This window comes from Ovis aries, chromosome 9 (assembly GCF_016772045.2).
Source record: "Ovis aries strain OAR_USU_Benz2616 breed Rambouillet chromosome 9, ARS-UI_Ramb_v3.0, whole genome shotgun sequence".
Classification (NCBI taxonomy): Eukaryota; Metazoa; Chordata; class Mammalia; order Artiodactyla; family Bovidae; genus Ovis; species Ovis aries.
In genome coordinates this window covers 66,261,167-66,268,010 of record NC_056062.1, presented here as the reverse complement: position 1 = coordinate 66,268,010, position 6,844 = coordinate 66,261,167, and the positions used below count along the sequence as shown (strand labels likewise).

At 32.6% G+C, this 6,844-nt stretch overlaps 1 non-coding gene across 1 annotated transcript; it reads left to right on the top strand.

The window, feature by feature from the left end:
• Nucleotides 1-363: 363 nt before the first annotated feature.
• On the top strand, nucleotides 364-436 carry TRNAE-UUC (transfer RNA glutamic acid (anticodon UUC)). The gene has a single exon. It is a non-coding gene; the product is annotated as a tRNA-Glu (tRNA).
• Nucleotides 437-6,844: the final 6,408 nt, after the last annotated feature.

The window sequence follows — 6,844 nt, the reverse complement described above, 5'->3', positions numbered from 1 at the left end:
TTCTAAGTAAGTGATGTTATTGCTAACTAAGCTGTTCCTATATAATTTTTTTAAATTGTATCAGTATCATTTTGGCATATGGTAACATACCTCATTTTATGAGAAAGGATGGTAATCATATTGGTATTGTATGATTGTATATATTATTTTTAATGTTTTTAATGCTTTCCATTAATAGACCATAACTTTTTCAGCTTGCCAAAATTTTTCATCCTCAAGATTAGGTTTTCTGCAAATTTATTGATGAATTTATTTTTAAGTATTTTTAGTTAACTAATAAAATAATAATGCTTCTGTTTGCAGAAATAACTATCTTAAATAAAACATTTTATAAATCTCCTTAAAAATATGTTTTCAGGGAGTTTCCCGGTGGTCCAGTGGTTAGGACTCAGCACTTTCACTGCTGCGACACAGGTTCAATCCCTGGTCAGGGAAATAAAATCCCACAAGCTATACAGCACAACCAAAAATAGAATAAAATTAAATTTAAAATATGTTTTTGAAAGAAGATATCATATAACAATGGGCTTCCCTGGTGGCTCAGATGGTAAAGAATCCGCCTGCAATGCTGGAGACCTGGGTTCAATCCCTGGGTTGGGAAGATTCCCTGGAGAAGAAAATGGCAACCCACTCTAGTATTCTTGCTTGGATAACTCTATGAACTGAGAAGCCTGGTAGGGTACAATCCATGGGGTCACAAAGAGTTGGACATGACTTGCACAGCACAGCATAGTAGAACAATAAAAATGTAAATGTGATAATTAAGATCAAAATACATGATGACTGTCAGTAAGAAAATAATAATAAGATGCTAAGCCTCTCGTTTAAATTGAAAGAACATAAGATATACTATGTATTTCACATTGACTCTGTAAAGAATTTTTTAAAAAGTGGTTTCCTCAGCAAACAAAAATACACTTTGTATAGAAAAAACAGAAAGGAATGAATAATAAGTAATTAAAAATCAGAAATCAGTCAATAATACAGAAGATTTTTAAAATACATTTATGCGGATTATTTGAAGAAAATGTATGAAATCTGCCAGTTGAAAGACAAAGCCTGTTATGTTGATTAGTCAATTAGAATTACTATTATTTTGAACTACCTGTGTGCTATGTACCAAAAATACAAAGAAAAACAAGACAGACTTTCTATTAATGATTAGGAAAAGACAATAAATAAATGAAAAATAATAATTCTAAAAAGGGACAAATTAAATGATTAAGTCCAGTAGTACAGGAAGCATTTAGGTAGCACTGTCAGTGGTTATTTTCTCAGGGCAGGCAGAATATGATGCGGGACCTGAATTTTGTGGAGTAATTGCATTTTAGAAAATGGCCATATTCTGGGACTTGACAAGGTGAGGTATATTTATTAACTTTGAATAAGAACTGAGCAAGTAAAATGTTGCCAGGGATTGGTAGGAAATAGCAGGAAATGAGGAGCTGCTGTTTAATGGGTATAAAGTTTCAGTTATGAGAAATGAGTAAGATATTTTCTACATAACACTGTGTCTGTAGTTTATAATAATGTACACTTAAAACTTTGTTCAGAGTTTATCTCATATAATCTATTCTTACTATAATAAATAAATGATAAATATACTAATGTATTCTAAGGTATCTTAATTGAAGAATCCAAGAGAAAACTATTTTTAAAAGTAATACAGATAAAAATGAATTTTATTTAAAGGACGTACTGTAATCAAATATATACACATCAGTGATTTCCAAGCAAAATGATATATAGACAATGTAGAAAGAATATGTAGATTTTCCATCAAAGTAGTATTCCTACACAGAAAAACCTACAATAGTTTATTTAGAACTGAAAAAATAATCTGGAAATAAATGGAGAAACCTACCACTTTCTTTACATGGAAAACATGGAAAATCTACATATTATCTTCTTAACTGGAAAATTATCTTCTGAAATAATCCATGAAATTATTACAATCCAAATAGAATTTCCAATGATATATTTTAGAATTTTATAAAATTATTACCATCTATAACTAAATGAACATATGCACTGAGCCAAAATATCATTTTATAAAAGAATGAAAAGAAATATGTGTAATTGCCTAATTAAAATATATTAACAATTGTATTCAAAATATTTAATCAATAAATTAAATATTCTTAATACAATTAAATATATTCTGAATATTTAAAATAAATATGAAAAATAGGATGCAAAAATATCAATATTCATTTGAACTTAGCACATGATAAGGATTGCACCTAAAAATACCCATACCTGAGTTGCTGAATTTAGTGGATCAGCTTTGGAGAGATTTTTTATCTTAAGATCACAAATCTTGTCATAAAGTTACCACTTTCCTGACTTTTACCTAGCAGCAGTCATTCCATTGATATTGATGCTATCAGAGCTTTCCTCTCTGTTTCACTATTCATAGTACATCTAAACAATGCCCACATGAGAATATGATGTACATGTTCAGAGTTATTATCAATGATACAAAGACAGAGATGAAGAAAAAAGGACAGGGAACTAGTCAAGGAATGGGTGAGATTGCTTGAAGAGAATCATATCTGTTCATGTTTGAACAAGAAAAACTTAAGGAAGACCTAATTACATACAAATTCAGTCTTTATATTGATAAACTCTGTGTGTATAAGTAGTAAAAATTAATCTGTGAATTAGGAGTGGCAACCCATAATCAATGTTAAGAATAATATAAAAACATTATTATGAGTATTATCGATTGACAGAAAAGTGGGAATAGAACACAAATCTGTGCTATTGTAGTTAGGAGATGAAGTTATATTACAAAAATTACTTTATTTTCTAATGAATTCTCCTAGAACTTTGCCAAAACCACAAGATTTGGATATGCTTTTTGAATAAGTGATTCAGTGTTTGGAAGAGAATATTTACATGTGGAAAGCAGGGCTGTAGATCTAATTTTCTTTTATTATACTTCTGAAAGGTTGTCTTTTCTAGGCAAAGCAATTGATTCTCTATGATAACAAAAGTATGTCAATTGAAATAATATTTACAAAGATCTGTGTTGAAGCTATAAAAAGATATGCTTTATTAGTTAAAATCCAAAGTTGTTAGAATAAAAGAACAACTGCACAAAGAATTCAACGGCAGAGAAGCAGAATATTTTCCTGCCAGGAAAATGAATTAGGTTCTATTTTAGTTGGTATTAGTTCTATATTATACTGATGTTTCTTATTTAAAATATTTTCTTCCTGATTAAATCACTCAAGAGTTCCAGAATTTTATTAGTTACTAGAGCTGAAATTGAAGATTGAAGGCTGGAGGAGAAGGGGATGGCACTATGAGATGGGTGGATGGCATCACTGACGTGTTGGACATGAGTTTGAGTAGGCTCCAGGAGTTGGTGATGGACAGGGAAGCCTGATGTGCTGCAGTCCATGGGGTCACAAAGAGTTGGACATGACTGACCAACTGAACTGAACTGAGAGCTGGAATAATAAAAAAACTGTAATCAGTAAATATAGCTTTTGAACATTTTAATATATATTTCTTAATCTCTTAAGAAAAAAAAATGAAACTGTGAAAATGAAGCAGTCATATAATGTGTTTTAAACATGGAAAGCCATAGGTACATTTTAATAGTATATATATCGATTGATTTAATTTTTATAATTCTGATATCATTCAAAATAGAATCTTTACAGAGGCCCAAAAAACCTCCCAAGTATACTAGGCTAGAGATAACACGTATTGCTTCAGATCCTTCAGTCTATTTGAGAAAAGACTTTAACAAATTACTTAAACTCCCTGAGTTCATTTTCTTATTTAAAAATCAGTTCAGTACACATGACATTTCTTATAATTTTAGAAAATGGTAAGTGCTATATACACATATGTGTATGCTGTGTTTGCAAAGCAATTTTATTACTCCTCACCACCTCTTGTGTATATACTGTATTAATCCATGATGCTTGCCTAATGAGTCTTTTTACTTCTTTACAACAATGCATTTTACTTTCACTTTTCTATAAAGCTTTTAAAAATTTACTGTATTGTTATATTTTGCTAACTTCTTTGATAGCATATATTAAATAAATTAAATTTTCTCTTCTTTAAGGTTTAGTATTAACTTCTATTATTACTTTGTATTATCCTTGAAAACATTACTTTTCTTTCTAGATCTTCTCCAACTCTTCTATAATTACTGATCTAATTAGAATTTCTTTGACTTCTTTATGTATGTCTCTCTTCCCTTCCTCTTTGTCCATCCTTCACTATCTCCATGCCTCCGTTCTTTCTCATGGTCTCTGTCTCTCTTTTTCTCACTCATCAAAATCAACTTTCTTTCTTTCCTTTCTTCCTTCTCTCTCTTTCATCAAAAACATTAATTTTCAAATGCCTATATTCTTTTATTATTTTAACTAATTTTTATAATTTAATAATTATAACCATTTATATTCTATATTTAGTTTTCTTATTTCTTTTACATATCTTTTGCTAATGTTCACTTCTACTCACAGTTTTTTAGATACTTTTTCTTTCCACATAGATTGATACATTTTATAATCTCAAATTTTGAAGGATTTTTAGATGAAATGGTTTCTGAAGCCCAGAGTTTATTAGAGATGGATACTCTGCTTCTAAAAGTCTTTACAATAAAGACAGATCAATGTGAATACAGATCAGTGTGTCCTGCTGCTAAATATTTTATTGAAAGCACTGTAAAATAAACCTCAGTTACTATTTAAATCTATTGTTTATTGCTTATATACACATATTAGCAAGAGTCAAATTATAAATTCCTTCAGTACTGTAAAGGAATTCCAGAAAAAACATCTACTTGTGCTTCCATGATTACACTAAAGCCTTTGTGCAGATCACACAAGAAAACTGTGGAAAATTCTTAAAAGATGAGAATACCAGACAATCTTACCTGTCTCCTGAGAAACCTATATGAGAGTCAAGAAGCAACAGTTAAATCCTGACTTGGAGCAATGGACTGGTTCAAAATTAGGAAAGGAATACGACAAGGCTGCATATTGTCACTTTGCTTATTTAACTTACATGCAGAGTACATCATGTGAAATGCCTGGTTGGGTGAATCACAAGTTGAAATCAAGATTGCTGGAAAAAATATCAACAACCTCAGATATGCAGATGATTCTACTCTAATAGCAGAAAGTAAAGAGGAACTAAAGAGCCTTTTGATGAGAGTGAAAGAGGAGAGCAAAAAAGCTGGCTTAAAACTCAACATTCAAAAAATGAAGATTATGACATCTGGTCCTATCACTTCAATGCAAATGGAAGGGGGAAAAGTGGAAGCAGTGACAAACTTTACTTTCTTGGGCTCCAAAGTCAGCACGGACAGTGAGCAACCAGGAAATTAAAAAATGCTTGCTCCTTGGAAGGAAAGTGAAAGTGTTAGTTGTGCAGTTGTGTCCAACTCTTTGCAAACCCATGAATTTTAGCCCACGAGGCTACTATATCCATGGAATTTTCCAGCAAGAATAGTGGAGTGGGTTGCCATTTCATTCTCCAGGGGATCTCCCCAACTCAGGGATGGAACCCAGGTCTCCCGCATGGCAGGCAGGCTCTTTACCATCTAAGCCACCAAGGAGGAAAGCTAAAATTAACCTAGACAGCATATTAAAAAGCAGAGACATCGCTTTGCTGACAAAGGTCCTTATAGTCAAAGCTATGGTTTTCCCACTAGTCATGAATGGACATGAGAGTTGGACCGTAAAGAAGACTGAGCACCAAAGAATTGCTTCTTTTGAACTGTGATGCTGAAGAAGGGTTCCTTGGACAGCAAGGAGATCAAACCAATCAATCCTGAAGGAAATCAACCCTGAATATTGGAAGAACTGATGCTGGAGCTGAAGCTCCAATAGTTTGGTCACATGATGCAAAGAGCCAACTCATTGGAAGACCGTGATGCTGAAAAAGATTGAAGGCAAAAGGAGAAGAACACAGCAGAGGATGAGATGGTTAGATAGCATCACCAACTCAATGGACATGAGTTTGAGCTAACTCTGGGAGATAGTGAAAGACAAGGGATTCTGGGTGCTGTAGTCCATGGGATCACAAAGAGTCAGACATGACTGAGTGACTGAACAACAATAACAATGTAAAAACACAAAAAATTAATTTTAATAGTAATAAAATATATACGTTGTAGGGCAGTTAATGAGTCTACAAATTGCTCGACTCATTGCCCAGGGTAACAATTGAATAGAACTCATACATATTAATTGTTTTCAGAGAAGCTGTAATGAAAATTAAAGCAGCAGTATTAGTAGAGTGACTTGATATAACGTGTGAAAACACTAAAAACTTTCCTAAATTGGTATGGTTAAGAGACATAATTAAAAATTAACAAAAGATGCATGCAACTTGTAATGGATCGTATTCATGATGATTCATGCTGCATATAACAGCATTTACACCAAACCTACAATATTTCTCTCAAGTTAGTTATAGATTATTACTTCTATCACTTAAATAAATGTGTTGGGTGACAGCATGGAGATAGAAAGATGCATTACTGCATCAGTTTGAAGAAACTTAGGAGAATAATTTATTTTCATAAATAAATTGACTGTGAGGAAGATTATTGTATATCCTCATCCCTGGGATATCCGGTGAGGAATTAATGGAATTAATTAATTAATCCGGTGAGGAATTAAAGTGGTTTCCCCTAGGGCTTCCCTGGTAGCTCAGATAGTAAAGAATCTACCTGCAATGCAGGAAACTCCAATTCTATCCCTGGGTGGGGAAGATCCTCTGGAGAAGAGGTAGGCTATCCACTCCAGTATTCTTGGGCTTCCCTGGTGGCTCAGACAGTAAGGAATCTGCCTGCAATGTGGGAGACCTA